This window comes from Halichoerus grypus, chromosome 4 (assembly GCF_964656455.1).
Source record: "Halichoerus grypus chromosome 4, mHalGry1.hap1.1, whole genome shotgun sequence".
In the NCBI taxonomy this organism is placed as follows: Eukaryota; Metazoa; Chordata; class Mammalia; order Carnivora; family Phocidae; genus Halichoerus; species Halichoerus grypus.
Genome location: NC_135715.1, coordinates 65,170,702 through 65,197,663, shown reverse-complemented (window position 1 = coordinate 65,197,663; position 26,962 = coordinate 65,170,702). Strand labels below are relative to the sequence as shown.

Here is a 26,962-nt window from a genome sequence, read left to right as displayed (position 1 = left end):
CCGAGCGGAACCAAGGCCGCTGGAGGGGCTAGGAAAGAGTGGTGGCCAGTGAGAGCGGTCACGGCTAGAGGGAGCCCTGGACACAGTGCACGTGGGAGAGAGAACAAAGGCTGATTCTCCCAACTCTTCTGGAACCTAATCTTTGTTACTAATGTATTCTAAGTTACCTCCAATGGTAAAAGTCTAGGGTGTGTGTGTGTGTGTGTGTGTGTTAATCTTTGTTACTAATGTATTCTAGGACAGTTACCTCCAATGGTAAACGACTGGGTGTGTGTGTGTGTGTGTGTAGCAGTATGGTCAAAGTGTGTGTGTGTAGCAGTATGGTCAAAGTGTGTGTGTCAAAGTCTCGAGGTGTGTGTGTGTGTGTGTGTGTAGCAGTATGGTCAAAGTCTCGAGGTGTGTGTGTGTGTGTGTGTGTAGCAATATGGTCAATCTGTGTGTGTCAAGGTCTCGAGGTGTGTGTGTGTGTGTGTGTGTGTGTGTGTGTGTGCAGCAGTATGGTCAATGTTAAATTCCTGACTCCTCAGGATAAAGAGCAACTGTGCTAATACCATTTATGATTGTGAGAGGCTAAAAAGGGAAAATCAAAGTGAACATACCTTACCTTTCTCCAAAACTTCTTTAAAATTACTAAAATGCTATAGATGACATTTTATATTCTTCAATAGACTTGCCTTTAAAAAATTATACATATAGTGCCCTGAGCATTTACGCCTAGCTAAGTGACTTGTTGAGGGATGGCAGTGACTTAATTCTAGATGAATTATTTACTCAATCAAAATTAATTAATGATGAGGACTGTTGTGTGATCACTGGGTGAGGCTTTTAACTTAGGGGCCATTTGGGAATTTCCCCAAATCGAAGAAAGGTAACAGTCATCCCAAAGAGAAAAACCTGTTAGGAAGGTATGCGTTAATACAAGGGTTTAAATGATTTTGCTCTTGTTCTCCCTAAAAGAATTCTGGAAAAATGTGACTGTACCTTTTCCTTCATTTTTAGATAGACCATACATAAAAATTTTGATCTGATTTAAATAGTTGCAAAAGATGCAAAGTGTTCTATAGTAAATTGACATTTTTAAAATAAAACTGCTACATAACCCTTCTAAATGTAGCCAGTGGAACCTAAATACCAGGCAATTTGATATCCTCCATCAATTTTTATAACTGCATGAACAAGCTTTTCTTTAATGAGAAATTTTACATGATTCCTTTTCTTCCTGAACCTGTATTTCCATAGTTCTTCATGAAAATTTATCCCAATATAATATTTCTTTATTCTGGAAAGTCTTTTCTTGATCACCTATCAAACTTCTTTGCATCATAGGTACATAAATTTAAATCTAATTTTAAAATTTTGCAATAGCCATAAAAGTTAAAGTGTTTAAAAACTTGAAATTTCGAAATACAAGGTTATTATATATAGAAAACCATAGGGGCACCTGTGTGGCTCAGTTGGTTAAGCAACTGCCTTCGGCTCAGGTCATGATCCTGGAGTCCCGGGATCGAGTCCCGCATCAGGCTCCCTGCTCAGCGGGGAGCCTGCTTCTCCCTCTGACCCTCCCCCCTCTCATGCTCTCTCTCTCTATCTCATTCTCTCTCTCAAATAAATAAATCTTTAAAAAAAAAAAAAAACCGTAAAATTTACTACAAAGCTACTAAGTACATCAAAGTTGCAGGATAAAAGATCAACATACAAAAATCAATAGTATTTCTAAACACTAGCAATGAACGCTCCAAAAATGAAATTAAGAATGTCATTGAGAATACTATCAAGAACAAAATACTTGGGAATAAATTTAAGAAAATAAGTGCAAGACTTGTACACCAAAAACTACAAAACATTGCTGAGAGTGTTCATAGAAGACCTAAATGAATGGAAAGACATTCCATATTCGCAGACCGATTTAATATTGTTATAATCGCAATATTCCCCAAATTGATCTACAGATGGAACATAATCCCTAAGAAAATCCCAGATGACTATTTTGCAGAAATTGTCAAACTAATCCTAAACTCACATGGAAATGCAAGGGAGCCAGAATAGCCAAAACAATCTTGAAAAAGAACAAAGGTGAAGGACATTTTTGTTTGTTTGTTTTGTTTTGTTTCTTTTGCTTTTTGAGTTTTTATTTAAATTTCCATTAGTTAACATACAGTGATTATCACTTTCATATAACACCCAGGGCTCATCACTACAAGTGCCCTCCATAACCATCACCCATTTTACCCATCCCCCTGCCCACTTCTGCTCCAGGAACCCTCGGTTTGTTCCTTATAGTTGAGTCTGTTCCCTGGTTTGCCTCTCTCTCTCTTTTTTTTCCCCATAGGTTCATCTGTTTTGTTTCTTAAATTCCACATATGAAATCATATAGTATTTGTCTTTCTCTGCCTGACCTATTTTGCTTAGCATAATGCTCTCTGGCTCTATCCACGTCCTTGCAAATGGCAAGATTTCATTCTTTCTGGTGGCTGTGTAATATTCCATTATATATATATATATATCTTCTTTATCCATCCATCTGTTGATGTACATTTGGGCTCTTTCCATAATTTGGCTATTGTTGATAATGCTGCTATAAACATCAGGGTGCATCTATCCCTTTGAATCAGTATTTTTTTTAAATCTTTTGGGTAAATACCTAGTGCAATTGCTGGATTGTAGGGTAGTTCTATTTTTAACTTTTTGGAAAACCTCCATACTGTTTTCCAGAGCGGCTGCACCCATTTGCATTCCCACCAACAGTCCAAGAGGGTTCCCCTTTTTCTGCATCCTGGCTAATGTCGGTTGTTTCCTGAGTTGTTAATTTTAGCCATTCTGACTGGTGTGAGGTAGTATCTCATTGTGGTTTTGATTTGTATTTCCCTGATGATGAGTGATGTTGAGCATCTTTTCATGTGTCTGTTAGCTATCTATATGTCTTCTTTGGAAAAATGTCTATGTCATCTGCCCATTTTTTTAACTGGATTATTTGTTTTTTGGGTGCTCAGTTTTATAAGTTCTTTATATATTTTGGATACTAACCCTTTATCAGATATGTCACTTGCAAATATCTTCTCCCATTTCATAGATTACCTTTTAGTTTTGTTGATTGCTTCCTTTGCTGTGCAGAAGCTTTTTATTTTGATGAAATCCCAATAGTTTATTTTTGCTTTTGTTTCCTTTGCCTCGGGAGACATATCTAGTAAGAATTTGCTATGACCAGGTTAGGTTATTGCCTGTGTTCTCCTCTAGGATTTTGATGGTTTCCTATCTCACATTTAGGTCTTTCATCCATTTTGAATTTATTTTTGTGTATGGTGTGTAAGAAAGTGGTCCAGTTTCATTCTTTTGCATGTTGCTGTCCATTTTTCCCAACACCATTTGTTGAAAACACTCTTTTTTTAAATTAACATGTAATGTATTATTTGTTTCAGGGGTACAGGTCTGTGATTCATCAGTTTTACACAATTCACAGCACTCACCATAGCACATACCCTCCCCAATGTCCATCACCCAGCCACCCCATCCCTCCCACCCCCTTCCACTCCAGCAACCCTCAGTTTCCTGAGATTAAGAGTCTCTTATGGTTTGGAAGACACTCTTTCCCATTGGATATTCTTTCCTGCTTTGTTGAAGATTACTTGACCATATAATTGTGGGTCCATTTCTGGGTTTTGTATTCTGTTTCATTGATCTATGTGTCTGTTTTTGTGCCAGTACCATACTGTTTTAATCACTACAGCTTTGTTATATAACTTGAACTCCAGAATTGTGATGCTTCCAGCTTTGCTTTTCTTTTTCAAGATCGTTTTTGGCTGTTCTGGGTCTTTTGTGGTTCCGTACAAATTTTAGGATTGTTTGTTCTAGCTCTGTGAAAAATGCTGGTAGCATTTTGATAGGGATTACATTAAATGTGTAGATTGTCTTGGGCAGTATAGACATTTTTACAATATTGTTTTTCCAATCCATGAGCATGGAATGTTTTTCCATTTCTTTGTGTCATCTTCAATTTCTTTCATCAGCATCCTGTAGTTTTCAGAGTTCAGATCTTTTACCTTTTTGGTTAGGTTTATTCCTAAGTATCTTATGGTTTTTGGTGCAATTGTAAATGGGATTGATCCCTTAATTTCTCTTTCTGCTACTTCATTATTGTTGTATAGAAATGCCATGGATTTCTGTACATTGATTTTGTATCCTGTGACCTTAGTGAATTCGTGTATCAGTTCTAGCAATTGTTTGGTGGAGTCTTTGGATTTTCTATATAAAGTATCATGTCATCTGCAAATAGTGAAAGTTTGACTTTTTCCTTGCCAGTTTGGATGCCTTTTATTTTTTTATTGTCTGATTGCTGAGGCTAGGACTTCCAGTACTATGTTAAATAACAGTGGTGAGAGTGGACATCCGTGTCTTGTTCCTGACTGTAGAGGAAAAGCTCTCAGTGTTTCCCCATTGAAGATGATATTAGCTGTGGGTTTTTCATATATGGCCTTTAGGATGTTGAGGTATGTTCCCTCTATCCCTACTTTGTTGAGGGTTTTTATCATGAATGAATGTTGTACTTTGTCAAATGCTTTTTCTGCATCTATTGAGAGGATCATATGGCTCTTATCTGTTCTTTTATTAATGTGGTATATCATGTTGATTGATATGCAAATATTAAACCACCCTTGCAGCCCAGGAATAAATGCCACTTGATGGTGGTAAATGATTCTTTTAATGTACTGTTGGATTTGATGTGCCGGTATTTTGTTGAGAATTTTTGCATCTATGTTTGCATCTATGTTCATCAGGGATATTGACTTGTAGTTCTCTTTTTTCAGTGGAGTTTTTGTCTGGTTTTGGAATCAGGGTAATGCTGGCCTCACAGAACGAGTTTGGAAGTTTTCTTTACATTTCTGTTTTTTGGAACAGTTTGAGAGGAATAGGCATTAACTCTTCTTTAACTGTTTGGTAGAATTCCCCTGTGAAATCATCTGGACTGGACTTTTATTTGTTGGGAGATTTTTGATTACTGATTCAATTTCTTTGCTGGCTATTGGTCTGTTCAATTTTTCTATTTCTTCTTGTTTCAGTTTTGGTAATTTATGTATTTTTAGGAATTTATCCATTTCTTTCAGATTGTCCAATTTGTTGGCATATAATTTTTCATAATATTCTCTTTGTACTTCTGTGGTGGTGTTATTTCTCCCCTCTCACTTGTGATTTTATTTATTTGGGTCCTTTCTCTTTTCTTTTTGATAAGTCTGGCTAGGGGTTTATCAATTTTATTAATTTTTCCAAAGAACCAGCTCCTAGTTTCATTAATCTGTTTTTTTTTTAAGCTTGTATATAATTTATTTCTGCTCTAATCTGTATTATTTCCCTTCTTCTGCTGGCTTTAGGCTTTGTTTGTTATTCTTTTTCTAGCTCCTTTAGGTTTAAGGTTAGGTTGTTTATTTGAGATTTTTCTTGCTTCTTGAGGTAGGCCTATATTAGAATATACTTCCTCTTATGACCGCTTTTGATACATCCCAAAGGTTTTGAACCATTGTGTTTTCATTTTCATTTGTTTCCATGTATTTTTTTTATTTCTTCTTTAGTTTCCTGATTGACCCATTCATTCTTTAGTAGCATGTTGTTTAACCTCCATGTATTTGTCATCTTTCCAAATTTTTTCTTGTGGTTGACTTCAAGTTTCATAGCATTTTGGTCAGAAAATATGTATGGTATGATTTCAATCTTTTTGTACTTGTTGAGCACTGATTTGTGACCTAGTATGTGATCTATTCTGGAGAATGTCCCATGTGCACTTGAAAAGAATATGTATTCTGCTACTTTAGGATGGAATGTTCTGAATATATATGTTAGGTCCATATGATCCAGTTTGTCATTCAAAGCCATTATTTCCTTGTTGATTTTCTGCTTAGATGATCTGTCCCTTGTTGGAAATGGGGTGTTAAAGTCCCCTACTATTATTGTGTTTTTATCAATGAATTCCTTTATGTTTGTTATTAATTGTTTCATATATATATTTGGGTGCTCCCAAGGGGCATAGATATTTATAATTCTTAGATTTTCTTGTTGGATAGTCCCCTTTATTATGACATAGTGCCCTTCTTCATCTCTTTTTACAGTCTTTGGTTTAAAATCTAGTTTGTCTGATATAAGTAGTGCTACTCTGGCTCTCTTTTGATGTCCATTTGTATGATAAATGTTTCTCCATCCCCTCACATTCAATCTGCATATGTCTTTAGGTCTAAAATGAGTCTTATAGGCAGCATATAGGTGGGTCTTGTTTTTTATCCATTCTGACACCCTATGTCTTTTGAAGATTTTATTTATTTATTCATGAGAGACAGGGAGAGAGAGAGAGAGAGAGGCAGAGGCAGAGGGAGAAGCAGGCTCCCTGCTGAGCAGGTAGCCCAATGTGGGACTTGGTCCCAGGACCCTGGGATCATGACCTGAGCCGAAAGCAGACGCTTAACCATCTGAGCCACCCAGGCGCCCCACCCTATGTCTTTTGATTGGAGCATTTAGCCCATTTACATTTAGAGTAATTATTGATTGATATATATTTAGTGCCATTTTATTACTTGTTTTGTCATTGTTTCTGGAGATTTTCTCTGTTCCTTTCTAGTCTTTGTCACTTTTGGTCTTTCCTTCCCACTCAAAGTGTCCCTTTTAATATATTTTTGCAGGGCTGGTTTAGTGGTCACAAATTGCTTTAGTTTTTGTTTGTCTGGGAAACTCTTTATTTCTTCTTCTGTTCTGAATGTTAGCCTTGCTGGATAGAGTATTCTTGGCTGCAGATTTTTCCCATTCAGCAGGTTGAATATATCATGTCACTCCCTTCTGGCTTGCCAGGTTTCTGTTGAGAGATCTGCCAGTAGATTATGGGCTTTCCCTTGCAAGTTAGGGAAATGTCTTGCTGCTTCTAGGATTTTTTTTCTTTATCACTATATTTTGCAAATTTAACTACAGGGTCTTAATGTTGGCCTGCTTTTGTTGATTTTGATGGGAGTTCTCTGTGCCTTGTGGATTTGGATCTCTGTTTCCTTCCCCTGATTAGGTAAGTTTTCAGCTATTACTTCCTCAAATAAACCTTCAGCTCCCTTTTGTCTCTCTTATTCTTCTGGGACTCCTATGATACAAATGTTACTACTTTTGATATGGTCACTGAGTTCTCTAAGTCTGCTCTTGTGATCCGTAGTTTTTCTTTCTCTCTTTTGTTCAACTTCATTATTTTCCATAATTCTGTCTTCTATATCACTTATTTGTTCCTCTGCTTCTTCCATCCTTTAGGTCATTATATCCAGTTGGTTTCAAATTTCAGTTATTGCATTTTTAATTCCTAATTGTTTTTTAGCTCCTTTATCTCTGTGGTAAGGGTCTTTCCAGCTTTTCTCAAGTCCAGTGAATATCCTTATGATTGTTGCTTTAAATTCTCCATCAGGCATATTACTTATATCTGTTTCCGTTAGATCTCTGGCTGTGACCTTGTTCTTTCTTTTGGAATGAATTCCTCTGTCTTGGCATTTTGTCTAGGTCTCTGTCTTCTTCTATGCATTAGAAAAGCCTGTTATATATACTGTTCCTGAGAGTAATGGCCTTAAAAAGGGGAGGCCATATAGTGTCCAGGGCCTGGTGCTCCAAGGAGTGTCTCTGGTCTGTGCTGTTTATACTCTGCTGCTATGTTTTGGCTGCTCTTTCCCTCAGGTCAGTCATCTGCAAAGGTTCTCCTTGCCCACAGTGGGCAGTGTTTGGACCTTGGCCAGAATGAGGTGAGTTTTAACTAGGTGTGCTGTGGTCTGCTTGTTAAATGAAACTTGATGCTACTTCTAGAACTGAAGCCTGTAGAACTTTGTGGTTGGTAGACATGGTGCGTTCAGGATTTTGTGCTGGTCTTCTGGGGAAAGGGCCTGCTGTGCTGGTCCTTAGGCACACCTGCCCAAGAAAAGCAGTACCAGCAGAGTGCAAGGAGGTGGGACTTGGTGTAAGCAGGTTAGGCAGCCAGCATTGGCACTGTGCTGTTTAGTGAAGTTGGTTTATGCTGAGGGGTGGGGAAGGGAAATGATACCAACCAGTTTCTTTGTCGCCAGAGAAGGGACTCAATGCTTGCTGCTCTTAGAGAAGCACTCCCAGAAGAGCGAATAATTTCTCCTAGTGCATCCCAGGCATTTTTCAGATTGCTGTTTTCATGCTGTCTGTCTCCAGGGTGCTTGCCTGCCTGGAGCAATGCATTGCACTTTGGGCTCTACCCCAGCCAAATCTGCTGACTTTTAAAAACTCCAAACTTTAAGGACTTGGTGAGGTGGGAACCTGCACTGGTCTTCCAGGGGAAGATCTTGCCATGCTGGGACTGATGCAAGTTTGACTGAGAAGGGCAATCACACTAGAACACAGGGGTGTGGAATTTGGAGGAAAGCAGGCTAAAGCTCCAGTATTTGGGTTAGCCACCCTCAGCAGGTATCTCTGTGCCTATGCTGAGGGGTGGGGGAGGGAAATGGTGTCCACTGGATCTTTTGTCACCTGAGAGGCAACACTGCAAATGTCACCTCTCACAGATGCACTCTAAGAAGAGTGAATAGTCTCTCCCCATGAGCCTTTGGTGATGCTCAGATTGTGCCATCCACCCCAGGATTGCTTGCATGCCTTCTCTCCTGGAGTAGGGGAGTGCCGTCAGGACTCTATCCCAGCCAAGCCTGTGGACTTCTAAAACTCCAGTTTTTGAGCCCCACTGGTTGCAAAAACTCATGAAAATCAGCCCCTCTTGTTTACCCAGCCAATGGCTTTGGGGAAGTGTTCCCCTTGTGCATATCCCTGTGTGCTCCACTCTGTCTTGCCTATTTCTGCAACCAGGGCTCCCTCCCCTCTGCAGCACCCATGATCCATTTCTTCCCTAAAGCCCATCTCCACACTTCCTACCTTCCTCAATGTGGCCTCTTCTTTCCCTCTAGTTGTGCAGTTTGTCAGTCCGCAGGTCAATTTCTTGGGTATTCAGAATGATTTGATAGTTATCTAGCTATGTTTGAGGGACGAGGTAAGCCTAGGGTCTTCCCACTATGCCACCATCTTAGCTCCCCCCACACTTTATGATATAAAAATTTACTACAGAGCTTCAGTAATCAATTCAGTTTGGTACTAGCATAAGGACAAACATACGTAGGATAGAATTGAACAATGGAACAGAATTAAGAACCCATAAATAAGCCCATTTACAGTTAACTGGTTTTCAACAAAAGTGCCAAGAAAATCTGATGGGAAAGAAATATTCTTTTCAACAAATGGAACAATTGGAAATTCATTCAAAAAAGGTGAATTTGGACCCTTATCTCATACCATACTAAAAAATTAACACAAAATGGATCAAAGACTTAACTGTAAGAACTAAAACTATAAAACCCTTAGAAGAAAACATGAGTAAATCTTCATAAACTTGGGTGAAGCAATGATTTCTTAGTTATCACCCCCAAAATATAAGCAATAAAAGAAAATTTGGTAAATTGTACATCATCAAAATTAAAACCTTTTGCTCTTCAAAAGACACCATCAAGAAATTGAAAATACAACCCACAGACTATGAGAAATTATTTGCAAATTATTATATCTGACTTGTATTTAGAATATATAAAGAACTATTATAACTTAATAACTAAAAAGGTATGTAATATAATTTTAAAATGGGCAAAGGATTTGAATAGACATTTCTCCAAAGATATACAAATGGCCAGAAAGCATATGAAAATATGTTCAATGTAATTAGTCTTTAGAAAAATGGAAATAAAAACCACAATATGTCATTATTTACCCACTAGAATATCTGTAATAAAAAAAGATAGATACTAACAAGTGTTGACAAGGATTTGGAGAAATTCAAACCCTCATGTATTACTGGTACAATGTAAAATGATGCAGCCATATTTTGGTAATCAATTTGACTGTTTCTTAAAAAGTTATATGTAGACTTACTTTATGACCTGCAATTTCCATCAGAGGTGAAGTTGTGTACATGTTTTCATATCTCTTGGTTCAAAAAAATCAAGTGATGCTGCTGTTATAAAATTCCTTCCACTTCTCTTTATTTAGTTTAGGTGCATAGAGTTTCTCAGCTTTCTCATCGATAAATGTTAAAATTGAGATAGAATTGGTGCTGAATCCTGCCTTATTCTGGAAATAGAACACCTATAATACATATAATACAAACAATACAAATACTGGTACACATATACAAAGTGTCCAGGTATACTTGACAGAAATGTTCATAGCATTTTAAAAATGGCCAAAAAGTAAAAATAACCCAAACAAGTATCAATCCACTGATGAATAGATTTTTGAAATTGTGATAAATCCATATAGTGGGTGTTATTTGGTTCCAAAAATACTGCAACATGGATAAACCTCAGTGAAAGAATCCAGACATGAACATATATGATTCTATTTTTGTAAATTTTTTTAATGGCAAATAGAGTAGTAGTTGCCTATGGCTGTGGTTGGTAATTGGAATTGACTGTAAATGGGCATGGGTTTTCTTTTTTTAGGGTGATAGAAATGTTCTAACATTAGATTGTGATGATGGTTTTTTAATTCTGTAAATATAATAAAATTCATTGAATTGTACATTTAAAATGAGTGAACTCTATGTATTATATTTAAAGCAGTTTGAAAAATACCTCCTGGGTAGAGGGATTATTATAATTATTTGTATTTATATGTATTTTATCTTTGGATAAATATTTATTGAACAAGAAGTATATATTTATTGGAAATATATCTTGAAGAGGTGACAGGGACTTTTTTCCAATTCATATATTTCTAGATGATTATCATTTATTTCTAGAATGGGACAGAATTCAGCTTCAATTCTATTCTAATTTTAATATTTATAAATGTAGAGGCAGAGAAATTCTGTCCACATAAAATGAACTGATTTAGGTTATCACTGGTGATATTACCTTTGCTCCCAGCTCATGTTAAACTCAATAGAATGACTCGGTGTAAAATAAAACTCCTGCTAAGTACAATATATTGAAGACTAATGTGATGATAATATTCTAAGAGTTCCACATGAGGCTAGGTCTTCAATGTATGATGTCATTACACTTTTCTTCCTTAAACTTTTTGCATATGGAAAGCATGAATTTGACCAAAGATCAATAACTGTGATGTTCTTAGTACAGTATAATTTTCCCCTTGCAGAGCAAATAGTGGATGCTGGACAAATGCAGCATTTTAGAAACTGAGTAATAAATAGATAAAAGTAATGTCTTACTCATAGAGTTGGAGATACTTACGTAGGCTTTGTAAGTTTATATTTCCATATGAAATATTGAGTCTCTTCCTTAGCAAATTATATATATATATATAATCTCCTTAAAAAAACCCAATCTATTAAAGTATGGAAAACAATTCCTTTAATATTTCTTACTAGTCTGATTTGGCTTTGTTCTAGCCAAGTTGATATTTTTTATATTATGTTATACAGAGGCTAATGGCTGGTTTAGTAAAATACCTCATCTTCTATACACTTAAAATGCATAATAAGGGGGTGGGGTAGAGTTTAAAACCAAACACCAAAATTCTTCTTACAGCAACCGCATTGTTTTAAGGAAATCTTGGTAAACCACTTAGAGTCAGGGTGAGTCCCCAAGGACACGGGCAAATAAGAGAAAATAAATGAACACTTACAGCATTTTGTAATAGTACATTAGAAGTGAGCAGACTGGCAGCAGGTGGAGTGGGGAATGCGGGGCAGTGAAAACTGAGAAGGTAAGAAAAGCAACATGGTAGATTGACAAAGGACTCAGAAGAAAAAAGTTGTATGATTCTGCATTTGAAGTTGTTTTTGCTATTGTGATGTAAGAAGCCTAAGTTTCCTGAATCCTTCAGTGTAGTTTTCAAAAAATTCTTTGTGTTCTGTTTTTGTTTTGTTTTGGTGAGAAATTTAGAAAAGAGGCTCAATACCCATCTTGTTCACATGGTCCAGAACAAGACAAATATATGAATAATGCTGAGAGAATCCATGAACTGAATTAGGGAAAGTAAAAGCCTAGACTCAGAGGTGTCCTTGAGACTGTAAAACCCTTGGGAATTTTTGGACATCTCGAAGACAGCATCAGATTTTCTACAAGAGGTAAAAATGGAGTGCAAAGAAAATATAAATGCCCTTCAGTCAGAGATCACCAAGAATATACCTGAAGTTTGAACTTCTGTTTAAACTCTGCTTGTCTTTTTATAGAAGAAACCTGTAAGTGGAATGTGAAAGAACCCCTTGATAAAACACCAAAGTGGTTACATCTTCAACATTATTAAAATGGTGGTTATATTTAAGTATCCCATGTAGACTTATAAAGGTTTTTCAAGTTCCATGTAATTAGGGGTTATAAGAATAAAGACTCTTAAGAAGGTATCTTTAGGGCTGGTTGGCTGTGATAACTAGTTAGACACTAGCCCCTTCCCCTCTTGAGTATGTCACTTATTAGGGAAGCTAAGAAGAAAAATGTGTGATGACTTGCTGGTAAAATCTACCGAACACTAGGAATTCATTATTGGATATCCTGATTGTGTTGGAGGGATTCCCATTGCAGAACAGCTAGTACTTTTCTGGCAATATCCAGGCAATTTTAGTGGAAAGATCTAGGTCTAGAAATCCCTTCTTCAGCACTCTCAGTTCTTGGAGCTGGCCCATCCCAGCCTGACTGCCCAAATAAACTGATGTTATAGCAGATAACCAGGAACACAATACTCAACAAAACACAGATTTGAATGCATAAGTTCATATAGAGTTCATAAGCAAAGATGTTCATGAAATTAAAAAAGAAAGAAAAACAAAAGCCTGCTAATTTTGTAACACTTTATAAAAATATACCAATGGTTATATTTTCATAGTTAAAACTTTTCAAGCAATTCTTTCCAGAAATTCTTCATCATTCAATCATATTTATTTTCTGAACAGTTTATGTTTCTTAGTCTTCTTCTTTTTTTTTTTTTTTTTGGTCAGTTTGGATTTCTAATTGAAGCTGTTTCTTTAAAAATAAAGTCTCTTTTCTTACAGCAACACAAACTTTAAAAAACACTCGTCCACCTAATATAGCTGCAAAGACTTGGTGCCATATGAAGATGAGAAATCAAATAAATTTGAATTTATTTTTTTCTATAGGCTCAGTCTGTTTGGAACAATTGGTATTGTTATTACCAACAAAGAGGTTACTGGCTATTAAAAAATCACATTCAGGACAGAGGTGGAACTTGAAAATACTTGTTTCTTTTTAAAAGAATCAGTTCTGTCATCCAAAACAATTCTTTAATTTACATATAGACAAGTTCCTATGGTGTCAGATCACAGCATAGCTAAGCATCACTGAACTGTATTTAGTCGCAAGCCTTGCTTGTAACAGTGGGGTGCTTCCTATGCACTACCGAAGTGATAGAAATCAAAATGCTAACAATACCCAGTTTTCAACAGCCCACAGAAACTACATATGTATTAAGCCTACTCTCAGAGTCTATAAATTACTCCATCAGGATATATTAACTAAGGACTTTGGAATTTAACTCTTTCAGATGAAAACAGTTTCCATTAAATTTTCTGAAAAGTCAAATTTGGGGTCATAGCAGTATCAATTTTTTGAAGCCCAACTGTGTGGAAGGTCCTTGACTAGTCATTTTACCTCCCTCATTTTATTTCACCCCCCAATAAACCAATAAAGAGGCTATCGTCAGATGAAGAAATGGAAGCTCAGGAAGTTTAATATATTCCAAACAACACAGCAAACACCTAACAAAGCCCAAGATTCCCAAAGATTGTTTTCAGAATCGCTATTTTGTCAAAATTAATGTTTTGTTGAATAACTATTACTGTATGCTCAGTATGAATAGTTTCCATATATTATCTTTGAATTCCCCCTCTCTCCAAACCATACAGAATGAAGTTTGTTAACACTAAGTAACATGATCAAAATCTCACAAATGGTAAGTGGTAGAACTATAATTTAAACTGGAGTTTTTGGCTTTAAAACTTTTGCGTTTTTCTACTGTAACACAGTATCTTAAGGTTGGTTATCCAGTTCCCAAAAGGTAACATACTTTGGAAGAATCTGAAACATCCTAGGACAGAGAAAATTTTGCCAAGACTACAAATTTGCTGGTTTCTTTGATTTGGCTCTAAAAATAAATGTATACTAGAATCATGGACTATCAAATGAATTCGTGTTTGAATCCTAGCAGTCTTACCTACTGCCTACATAAATTTGGGCAATTTCCTCTCAGTGCTTCAGTTCTCTCTTTTGTATAATTCAGGTAACAAGAGCTACTTCATAAGATGACACTGGGGATTAAATAAGATAACGTACGCAGTGCTCTGTACCTCACAAAAGGCAGCCGATCGGAGTGGTCAAGAGCACAGACCTTAAAACAAGCTGCCTGAGTTCAAATTCTCAATCTGCCACTGATTGCCTCTGTGATCTTGGGCAAATCTACTTTACCTATCTGTGCCACCGTTTCCTCACGGTAAAACAAGGTCATGATAATAACTATTTCATGAATCAGTCCGTGTTAAAATGCTTAGGATAAAAATTGTTTCCATTAAATCAAATGTGCCTGGCACATTGTAAGTACTATTTAAGAGGTTGTTAAATTTCAAAAATACACTTTGAACATAGCAGATGCTGAATAAATGGTAGCTATTTTACTTTGCAATCGCTTGGGTAATTTTAAAATGATATATGCGTATATATTTCTACTGGTATTTAAATTTTTTATCTTTGGAGAAAATTCCTCCATTGCCAATAAAATAACATGTAAAACCGAATCTGCAGCCCAGAATGGTTAGTCCTAGAGCTATCCTAATAGGTTCCCAGAAGTTTGGGAGCGGGGAGGGGAGGTGGAGAGAGAGGAGGATGTCAGGGTGTCTTTCAGATTTGGGGTTAAGCAACTGGACATGCCTCTAGATGCTATTTACTGAGATGGGAGACACTGGAGGTGATTGTACATATGGGAAAAGCAGAGAGAAAGAGAACTAACAATTGTTTAGTATCTCCCAGGTACCGAGCATTATGCTGGGGCACTTTGTGTTCATTTTACCTCATTTTACTCTCTGAAACACCCTATGGGTATTACTCTCTCTGTTTCACAGATCTGTGAAGATCTCTGAAGAAGTGTGTTGCTCCAGAGAGGCAAGCGAGTTCAACTTGTCAAATAAAAGTTTTTTGCATAAGGTGGTAAGAATTTTTTTAGCCCCCGCTCCCTCCCCTACCCTTTTTTCTTTTTTAAAAAAGATTTTATTTACTTATTTGACAGATAGAGACACAGCAAGATAGGGAACACAAGCAGGGGGAGTGGGAGAGGGAGAAGCAGGTTTCCCGCCGAGCAGGGAGCCCGATGCAGGGCTCGATGCGGGGCTCGACCCCAGGACCCTGGGACCATGACCTGAGCCGAAGGCAGATGCTTAACAACTGAGCCACCCAGGCGCCCGCCCCTCCATCCCCTTCCCTTAAGTTCTGAATGTTCACATTGGTGTGTTAACATAGCCACCACCTTCAACCCAAAGTGACACTTTCCTATTCCCTGTAGTCCTTTAATACCTCCATGGACAAAGAACCTTTTGAGATGCCAGGCAGGCTCTGAAAGTTCAGTTATAACTTGGAAATCTGTAATAGATAGATTACTCTGCCCAGAAATGTCATGGGAGTTGTTGTCTTTCTCCAATACTTACATTAGGCACAGACATACTATCATAGAGCTAAAATTCAGTGTAACGATATTGCCCATTAACCTAGTAATGTTGTCTGTATCGATTTCACCACTGATATAAGGTAATTGGTTCCAACTGGAAGCAAATCAAAGTATATACGTTTCTATTCCAATCTTCTGAATAATGCATGCCATCTGTATTACCTCAAACTTTGGGGAACAAAATGCATTAAGCAGAACCTCAAATGGTTAAAAGAATTTGTCTTTTTAAGGGTGGTATTTCTGAACTCTCTAACAACAACAACAAAAAAGTTCTGGATCATAGAATCCATGACGTTTTCAACCAAAACCACCACCAAAGCAAATTTCCCATGTTTTTCAAATTTACCATAATGCAAATATTGGATGGAACCATATTAAAATGTGGATACAAGCACTTTCACGTGGTTCCACCTAATAGATTATCAAGAGCATAGTTCATAAATCTCGAGGAACATTAACTACCATAGTTATTTTTAAAATTCCTGCATTCTTTAAAAGCCCTCTTTTTATTCTAATGGAAAGCCAAAACTGAAAACTCACTAAACTTCACTATTTATGGTTACTACTTACTTTTCATATTACAACATTCCTATAATCAAGCTATACTAATTACAGCAGATATATTTACAGTTGATATTTTTGCTCTTTGGTTTTAAGATCAACTCTTGTCATCGTGAGTATCAATGATAAAAATATTTTATGCTTGTGTGAGGCTACACAGCTGTCAGCAGGCTTGTGCAGATACTATGTTGTGCAATCCCTATGACCCTTCATTTTAGGCTGGCATTTATTATCACTCCAACCTTCACACCAAACATGGGCAAATATGACCCATGTATTATGGAAGAAGAAACAGAGGTTCAGTGAGGTGACCTGTCCTGGAGGGGCTTGGCTAACCCCAGATCTCCTGGGTCATAACCGAGTGCAATGTATTCACTGTATCTCTGTTAAACAACCTGTCCAGTAGTGAGCCCGTCATTGAACAAAACAGGCATTCCAATATCACACTCAGAAGGAAGGACTGCTGTTGGATAGGGACATACCTCAGGATGTAGAATCCCTATTGCCTCTCTCCTCCCTGGCTCTTTCTGAGCTCCAGCCCCTCGCAGGCAGCCTCCACACTACGGGGAAGAGAAAGCTCCCGGCCTTGGCCAGGTGGAAGCTGTAGGGGCCACAAGTGTGGGCCCTTCCCTCTACCAAGCTCAGCCATCACAGGGGTTGCTTGGCACCTGCAAAGGACCCCTCAGCCTGCTGCCTCTCAGCTGCTAACCCAAAACCAGCAGAAGAAAGCAGAGCAGCACATGGAATAGGAAGATTTTTTTAAAAATGAGATCTTTGTGGGACTTCTAGGTGGCTCAGTTGGCTAAATGGCTTCCTCCGGCTTAGGTCGTGATCCCACAGTCCTGGGATGGAGTCCCAAGTTGGGCTCCCTGCTCAGCGGGGAGTCTGCTTCTCCCTCTGCCCCTCACTCCTGCTTGGGCACTCTCTCTCTGACAAATAAATAAATAATTTTTTTAAAAAAATGAGATTTTGTTCATAGCGAATTTAAAAATTAGTATCTTACTCCATGGATCTTTTCGATGATGTGAGGTTATCTTCCCAACTTCTGGCAATAATTGTCCTCTTTATTAAATTTCTGTTGGTGATAATGAATGTGGTGGAAACGCAGGATTGGCAAGACCAGGGCTTTGCGTTCTTTGATGTGCATACACATCCTCTGAATACTTTGAAAAATACAGATTCATCTTCAGTAGGTCTGGGGTGGGGCCGGAGAGTCTATATTTCTGGCAAGCCCCCACAGGATGCCAATGTTGCCGGCATCCACAGACCAAATTTTGAGTAGCATGGAACCAAATCACTTCAAATAGTCCTTCCATCCCCCAGGATCTATGAGAAGAGGAAAATCTAAAGATTATTAATGATTTTATTTTTTCTCAAAGCAACAACCAAAAAAATCTAGCTGATTTTATTTTTCCTTTATTAATTTTTCTGTGGAAGTATGTGAATGAAACAGAATTTGTTTTCCTAGTGTCTTGGGAATAAGTCAGGTGTTGGGTTGAATAGGCATTTCTCCCTCTCTTTGATTCCTGGTGCCACAGAGAAATGCTGAGCTGCTCCCTGTTGGTTCACCCCCTTCTCAGAATTTTTCTGTCTAGTCTTCTCTGCCTCTGCCTGATTTTTTCCCCTATAAAGATTTAGGGTTCTTATGGACCAGAGACAAATTATAGCAGGAATGTCACAGTTGTTTTAGCTTGTGCAGTTGGTTGCATTCTTCTGAAATTAGCCTGAAATTAGATCACTGCTCAAGAGAGCCATAAAAATAATATCAGCACACAATATCTTACTCTAAATTATTTGGCTGCTTTGGCTCAGCTCAATCCAAATGCTACAGCCTTGTTTTTTAACTTTTAACTTTAATTATTTAATTTATTTTTAACTTTTAACTTGTTAACTTTTAACTTATTTTTAACTTTAACTCAGAAAAAGATGCAAGAATAGTGGTCTCATGTACCCGTCAGCCAGCTTTCCCCAAGGATGACATCTTACAAAACCATCATACAGTATTAAAAACAGGAAATCTGCGGGGCGCCTGGGTGGCTCAGTCGTTAAGCGTCTGCCTTCGGCTCAGGTCATGATCCCAGGGTTCTGGGATCGAGCCCCGCATCGGGCTCCCTGCTCAGCAGGAAGCCTGCTTCTCCCTCTCCCACTCCCGCTGCTTGTGTTCCCTCTCTCACTGTGTCTTTCTCTGTCAAATAAATAAATAAAATCTTTAAAAAAAAAAAAAAAAAAAAAAACAGGAAATCTACACCAGCACAGTACAGTTAACTACAAGACTTACTCGGATTTCACCAGTTTTTACACATGCTCTTTTTTGGAGGGCAGGGGAGTATACAAGACCATGAAATTATATAGATTCATGTAACCACCACCACAATCTGATTGTTAAAGTCTGGTGTCCCCCAGGATTCAGCCCTGAGCCCTATTCAGTTCTCATTCTTCACACTGGCCCCGAACCTTCTCAACCATAATTGTGACATTAACTATCTTTTGCATTTGGATAATTCCCAAATTGATAACTCTAACCTCTCTCTTGAGCTCTGTTCCTAACTATTTCACGGCCATTTCTGGATACCCACTGAATATTTTATCTGCACTTCACACTTCAACATATTCAGAATTGAACCAGTATTCCTTCATTTTTAAACAAGTCTGTCTATGGGCGCGTGGCACCCCGTAGCCCCAGCCAGAATGCCCAGGGATCATCCTAGATGTATCCATCAGCCATATCTCACCTCCACAGAATAAAAACAGCTGACACTCCTCTGGCAGGTACTGTGCACCACACACTCAGTGTAAATTAGCTCATTTCATCCTGAGAGCAATCCTAAGCATTGTCCGAAATGGCTCCAAGTTCCCTGAAGCCTAAAACTTACACAGTTTTAGGGTTCCTTTTGAAGAAAAAGAACAGAAAAAATACAAGTGTCAGGAAATCTTGCAGTATGCTACAACATGGATGAACCTTGAAGAAAGACATTGTGCTAAGTGAACGAAGCCGGTCACAAAAGGACAAATACTGCATGATTCCACATATATGAGATAACTTGAAATAGTTAAACTCCTAGACTCAGAGGCTAGAGTGGTGGTTACCAGGGGCTGGCAGCAGAGGGAGATGGGGAGTTGCTCATCAATGGATATAAAGTTTGAATTACACAAGATGAGTAAGTTCTAGAGATATGCTTTGCAACATAGTGCCATAGTTAACAACACTGTATTGCACACTTACATTTTTTTGAGGATAGATCTCATGTTAAGTGTTCTTATCACAAGAAAATTAAGTAAAATAAAATAAAATAAAATTACAAATATCAAAATTAGTACTTACAAAAATAAATACCTGGACAGGCACAAGTGATGGGTCCTGAAAATTGACCTTCATTAGTTTCAGGACACATCCGCCCTCAAGGCAGGTGCTATTCTTACTTCTGTCTTACTATGAGACAACTGAGGCACGGAAAGTTTGCATACTTAACTTGACCAAGGTCAAGTTCCAGAACAAACTATACTTTCTACACACTCTGCTTTCTAGATCTATCTCAAATGCCACAACTGCCCTCAAGAGGAAACTCGTCCTCTCCCTCCACCAAAATGATCGCACTCCTCTCCCCACCATCAGCCCCACCGGCGCCACCATGACCACCCTTGCCTTGGATACCTCCCTTGAAGTCTCTGGACTTCCTCATTATTTTGAAGCGAATCTTATATTTCTCTCACCTTTCCATCTTCCTGCCTGGATAGGAGTTCTGGTTCAGCAATTTCAAAGAAACAGTCAAATATCTGAGTATCTATTATGTACGAAGCACTGACACCATTTCTGATACTCAGTTTCCAGCTGAAATTTTGAGCACAGCTGAGTTCTGAAAATATATTGATTATAAAAGGCTGGAAGCCTACGTGCACTTTTTTTGTGGTTTTAAAATAGTGTAATTTGAGCTCCTCTTAGAGCAGGGCATCTGAGAACAAATGGGGAGGTAGACGTCCGTGTTTTTTCAGCCTTGCTAGTTACATAGGCAAAGGAGAAGCAGAACTTCTGCTTCCCTGGTGACACCTTCTCACTTACCAGTGTGATCGTATTAGGCTCAACCTAAAGAATTTTTGGTTCAAACATAACAATAGACACATATATTAAAATTACTTTTATTAAGCTTTAAAAAATAATACATTCTCTGAATAAGTATGAATAAGCATTTACCTCAGCAAATTTACAGTCCGTAATTTATTTGTGCATTCCCTGTTCTTGCTGCAACATGCTTAAAGTCTAAATATTACAAACAAGAAAAGGATTCAAGGCATGTATATGACTATTCATAAACTCTAAAATGATCATGGCTACAAAATTTTAAAGCTCATTGTTTTTCTTTCAAGGAAATGATCAGTTTAAGATATTTTAAACATGTCAACAAAAAAATACTGTTTCTTTGGTTGCTTCCTATCTCCCTTCCATTTTACCCACATGAGTCAGGAACTTCATTAGCTGCTGGGGATGCAGGAATTAACCACACAGGCATGTCCTCTCCCCTCACGGGGCTCACATGAGCTTCCAAATAAACAAAAACCAATCCAGAAAGCTTTTGAGGAAGAAGGGTCATCCAAAACAAAACAGAGAGAATTTCGGCATTCAGGTCATGTTTATCAATCACTGAACTAGAATATGACTTCCCCACAATCTCCATGATTCCCAGCCAAGATGTTTTTATTCTTCCTAACTTTAAAAAAATTGCCAATAGAGAAGTTATTTCTAATACGTCATTTCTATGCCTTTCCTAATAGAGTTGCAAGCTAAGGTGTTAGAACCTAAAACATCTTGTCAACTTAATCAGTTGGTTACTGTGTGTGTCAAATTCAATATTTAGAGAAGCCAAGCTATCTACATATTTAGATGTTTGTTTTATATTTTCCAATCAATTTTTACTAAAGTGAAAATTTAAAACCCTAATGTATCAAACCATAAGTTTCTTGAGCATAAATATAATGTTTCAAAAAAACAAATTGCAGGGTTTTTTCTTCAAATACTTCCATTTTTCTCTAAACTAAATCAGCTATTGATTTGCCACCAAGGTCATTGTCCCATCTTTCTTTCTTCCAAGTGTCAACATCTTGTTCATGTCACTGTTTATTAAGACTTTAAATAGCAAAAGGCTCAGACAGAATAAAAAAAAAATATTAATTCATTTAGTCACTTAAAATCTAGTGCAGAAGCTGTAGTAGGAAAAAAAATAGAATTATTAGGAGTATTGCGATGGAGAGTTTATCTGACATTCTAGTTTGATACTCCTCAGGATAACTGCTATCACAGTATTAGCAGATACCTGAGTTAAATGACAGATATCAATTTGTCTCCAAATCTCGGTATGATTTCACCATTGCTTTTTTGGGTTAACTCTGGGTTTTCATTTTCATTTGGAAACATAACTTATCCCAGTTGTGAAGACTGCCTGGACTCTGGTTTGGAATGTTTCCCAGCCCAGGCATTACCCTCTTAGAAAATACTCTTTTCCCAGACTTGGACATACATAAGGATCCGGGTTGCCATGCTTGACTTCAGGGTGACCCTGACACAACTTTGTGTCCTCTTACTATCTTTACTCCTAAAAGTAAAGCAAAAACAAAAGGATTCAGTTCTCAGGAATTGTCCCTCTCGTCTGGCAAACGGGAAATTTTCCCTCTGCTTTCCATTGCCGGTTTCCCACATTCCTCTCTCACACTCACTCAGTAATTCGCCAGATACCCACGGAGCCCTTAGTGTGTGCAAGGCAAACAACCCAGCACTGCAGGAAGCACTGAGACATGGAGCCAGGGCTGACTCTATCCCCTTGCCTTCTGAGGATGTTGAGGCCTGGTAGAGGATGGGACAGACATCCAGCCCTTAAACAACAAAGTGGTCCCTTAAATGCCTTCTCAAAGGAGGGATATAGTGCATAAGTAAAATAATAGTGATTAGTAATTATCATAAAGCTTATTCCTTTACTCACGAGCAATCCTCCCTGGGCAAGTCGCCTACGATTTCCTTCTAGAATTGAAGCATGCATTCGCAGAAGGAAGGCGGGGCCACTGCTGGTGCTGGGCCTGGCATGGGGGCACAAAGAAGCAGGGAGTGAAAAGACTCTTTCATTCCTCTGGCAAAGGCAGCCTTGCAGCTGGGGCCACGGTCTGCTCCGCTGAGCCTCGGCCTCCTGAGAGATAGATGTGTTCCTCTCATGATCCGAATCTTAGCCACCAGCCGCGGGCAGCAGCCAGGAGATGGAGAGGACAGTGAAACGACCCATTTAATTTTACAAAACGTGCATAAACGTTTTATTTTTCCCTCCCAATCAAGAATAGCCACTGAATTTAAACTTTTACCTGTAATCCCTCTGCCTTAGAATTAGGATGGTGAATTTCCGATTAACGTGGGCTCGTCGGTATGTCCTTACCCCATCGGCTTCCTCATCTGTAAAACCAGGAGGTGGTAACAGATGTTCCTAAGGTTCCTCCCAAATCAAAACAAATATGATGTTTAAGTCAAGAGAATTTCAGGTGACTCGCACTTGCCTGTTAAGGAAAATAATATAAAAACAAAAAAGTATTTGCCTATTTTCGCCTTTTTCTATCATTTTAGATTACTTATTGTAACTTAGCGACTCCACTTTGTGTTTATTATTCCTCCACTAACATCCCCGGCTTAAAACAAGCAAAAATATAAAGGTTTCTATTCCAAACCAAAATTCTAAACATAGACGCGCGCACATGCCCCGGGACGCAGCATGGAAATGAGAGCCCAGCTGAAACGTAACTCCGTGGTTCCCAAACCAGCGGGCATTAGAATCGCCTTGCTAATTTGGTAGGGAAAGCGAGGCCAAGAGTTAATGGTTTTAAGTTCTAAGTAAGACTGATGCTGTTGGTCCAGGAAAAAACCACTGCTTTTAGCAGAATTCCTTGGAGACCTATCCCCAGCTTCGATTCTCTTCAAATCCCTTCAAGTCAGAACGGGCCTCAGGCAATGGCTTCTCCCCTCTGCTGTTTGTCGACTGTCAGCGAGTCCTGATGATAATGGTGTTTTTCTTCATGTCAAAGCACTTCCCACCTATTCCTAACCGATTGTCCACCGATTTCTCTGTTCCCTTGGCAGGATTTCAAGCCCCGGTAAAGCTTGCATTTTAATACCTAGCATGACCGTTTTCCTTTTGTTTGCTTTTATTTTGGCAGCAGATTAAGAAGTATTTCTCGCGCATATCCCTTTTTAATCCCTCGGCCACTGTGGTCCAAAACTCTGCCAAAAGTTCCGTGCTGCCCAGAACACAAAATAAATGGAAGAATGCGAGGCCAGTCAAGCGAGGGTAGCGAGGCCGAACGTTCGCAGCGCGTTCAGCTAACGCGCATAGAGGGGCAGTAGCGGGCCTGTTGTACCAAGTGCTCATCTTTGCAGGATGTGAGCCTAAGATTGTGGAAGGAAGGGTTCTTCCGTTTAAAATTTTTATTTTGTGGTATTTAGTAGATAGTCTTTAGTAACAGAGAAACAGCTTTATACCCCTAATCACAGGAAATGCTTTTCAATTAACGCTTCTTTATAATCAGTGTGTTCTCAGGTCCCTATCTCCAAAGAGGGGTCTTGAGAATAAATGATGCTGGAAGTCTATGGTGTAGCAATAAAGAGGAAGAAGGGGTATTTATTTGTATGAAATAAAAACCATAATTTCTTAAGGTACTTATATGACTTAATTTCTTAAAAGGCTGATACCTTACGCTAGAGGTATAGTTACATACCCTATTCTCTTTTTATCTGCCAATAGGAGGAATCAAACCTGATCTCTTGTTAGAGCCTGATATCCAGCATTTAAACAAAACAAAACAATCCTAGAGGCTTATTTAGCAGCCCTCTTTTTTGTTTAAGTAAACTCTACCCTCAATGTGGGGCTCAAACTCATAACTCTGAGATCAAGGGTCACATGCCTTTTTTTTCTTTTTTAAAGATGAGACCTGTATTTTTTTAAAAGATTTTATTTATTTGACACAGAGAGAGAGAGAGACAGCGAGAGAGGGAACACAAGCAGGGGGAGTGGGAGGGGGAGAAGCAGGCTTCCGGCTGAGCAGGGAGCCCGATGCGGGGCTTGATCCCAGGACTCTGGGATCATGACCTGAGCCGAAGCCAGACGCTTACCGACTGAGCCACCCAGGCGCCCCAGGGTCACATGCCTTATTAGCTGAGCCAGCCAGGTGCTCCATTAGTGGCCCTCTTTCAAGCTGATAAGGCAAGCTCCACTCTTCTGTTACCTGCCCCTCCTACCCACTTCCCTTCCTGCTCAGAGAGTTTTGGCACTTGGCAGGAAGAGGAGTGAGTCAGGGGGAGGCCAGTGGGAACAGATGAAGCAGAGGGGCTGCTGCTGGTGGTGATTGCATGGGGGGGGGGGGGCGGGATTTCGCCCCAGTACTAAAAAGATCCAAGTTGCACTTGTAGACAAGCTTGCTGAAGCCAGCCACTCATCCCAGCCCTTCCCAGTTCTGCCCACCCAATGGCCCTCCCAGGTACTAAGGCATCTCTTTTCCATTCATGGCCATTATGACTAATTTTAAAAATTACATGTACGTTTTTAGTATGTGCTGTGTGTGTGTGTGTGTAAGGGTGAGAGTAAGGCTTACTATGCTTCAGGCTTCACTACTCTAGCCATTGCCCTGCATCTCAAGAATTCCAAACTTCTTTTCATCTAATGCTTCTGAATTAGAACTTTCTGCTAAATTTAATCAATTCAATAGAACTTCAAGCTTCCCTTTAAAATGGCATAAATATATGAAATAATTTCTTTTTTGAAAGCTACTCACTCAATGACATCTTTGACTACTTCACATTTCCAGAAACATCTATCATATTTTACTAGAGATCCCAATGTCACACAAAACTTATCAACACAATGCCTTGACTCTCGTGGCCGTGTCATGAATTATTACTGTGGGCAGAAGCTATTGTATTACTCCATGACTTTTATCAGTATACATTGGTGGTGACTTAAACAGTTCCTTTTTCTAGATGTCTTATATTTTTTTCGTCTTTAATTAGACTGAGGTACTGGAGTGGCCATTGCTTTTGTAAGTGAATATTCTCAGTTCTACTGCTATTCATGATGCAAAGATGGATACTTGCTAATTATTTACTCTGGCCAGGGGCATTATTTATTTACAGAGCTGGTAATGTTTTATGACTCTCGTGAACTGGTCTACATCCATGGTTCTGCTCTTGTTCTAAATTTTGCTTTCCATTTCATTGTAAACTTGAGTTAATACAGATATTGTTTGTTTTTAGCTTTTCACTAGGTATTCAGGTCAAGAAGATAACAGATCTCTGGCTTGAACTCTGAAAGCAGAAGTCCTTGAGAAGTCTTTAAGAATTGGATCCCTTCAAGGCTGAAACTGCTGTTCTCATCAGCTTGGTAAATCTAGATTAGACTTTTTGTGATTTGTGATACAGTTATATACACTTACTGTGGAGTTGCTGAGACAATAAAAGTTAATGACTGCCGCCTCCCCCCACCCCCCGCCATGGGGGCCCAGGGAAGTGGCCTGGGGAGAGAAGAGCTGTCAAGTCCTTGCCTTGCCTTTGCTTCTCATGAAGACAACAGCATTCTCCAGAAGCACCCCTTCCTCCCCAAGATTAAGTGAGTCCCACCACCAGTAAGCACAGACATGCTCAGGTTTCTAGAGAGAGGCTACTTGGTGACTGACCTAATTCAACCAGCGGGAGACCCTGGCACAGCAGATGACCAGGGGAAGAGCTTGGTACGCCCTTTTGAAAGGCAGTCGGATCAGTGTAAACCAGAACATTCTTTCTGAATAGAAAAATGCTATTAGTCATGAAAATGATTTCACTCCTCATACTGTCATCTCAAGTCTATGAATAAGTATGTGATAATACTAATAAAGTTGATGATGATGGCTTAATTCCTATGCATCTAGGGATCCACATTGTTTGCAGAGCAAAGTCACGTTCCAGAGGCAGAATCAGCAGCCACAAATTTTATAAAGTGTTTACATTCTTTATTTTTATTCACTGAAGAACATTAGAGAGATATGATTCATAATCTGGGCAACACCTTTTAAAAGCGCCTTCCTCCACTCTCTGATTTTCCTGTACACTCTGGGCTCTCTCCTGTATCAGTGCTCTGACACTGTCCCTCCAGGCTCCGTCTGTTTTACACTGAACTCTTCCTCTTCTTTCTTGCTCTCTCTTTTTTTTTTTTAAGATTTTTTATTTATTTTGAGAGAGAGAGAGACATTTGAGCTTCAGAGAGGATTATTAATATTCCCACGGGCATGTTGCCTAAAAGTGGAAAAGTCCAGTTCTGAATTCAAATCTTTATTCCTCCAGCGTCTACACATCTGCCACATCTGTCACTATGCTGTTATCCTAAATAATTAATTCAAGGGAAACAAGTCATTTGTACACAACATTTAGATTAGATATGGGCCAAAGCGTCAAAGCACAAAAATATGATTAGGTAAATTATTATCCAGCAACTTAATATTAATAGACTTATGTGGCCATTGAAGCATTATACAATAGATTGATAAAAAATTAAATGAAGTTTGGTATACATAAATCATAATCATTTAAAATTAAGCATACAGAATTAAAAATCATAAAAGTCATGAAGATTGCAAGATATGTCTATTAAGGTGAAGGGAAAGGGGTCATGTGTTTCTCTAAGATTAAACTTTAAATGACTTCTGCTTGTCCTTTGAAAGA

The 26,962-nt window shown here is 38.6% G+C and overlaps 1 long non-coding RNA gene across 2 annotated transcripts; it reads left to right on the top strand.

Annotated features, from left to right (window-relative positions):
• The first annotated feature begins 28 nt into the window (after positions 1-28).
• On the top strand, positions 29-26,125 carry LOC118534913 (uncharacterized). Of its 2 annotated transcripts, none has more exons than XR_013447014.1 (3): positions 29-162; positions 239-255; positions 25,523-26,125. It is a non-coding gene; the product is annotated as an uncharacterized LOC118534913 (long non-coding RNA). The 2 variants fall into 2 exon arrangements; XR_013447015.1 differs by adding an exon at positions 15,092-15,173 and having other exon boundaries at positions 29-255.
• The last annotated feature ends 837 nt before the right edge of the window (positions 26,126-26,962 follow it).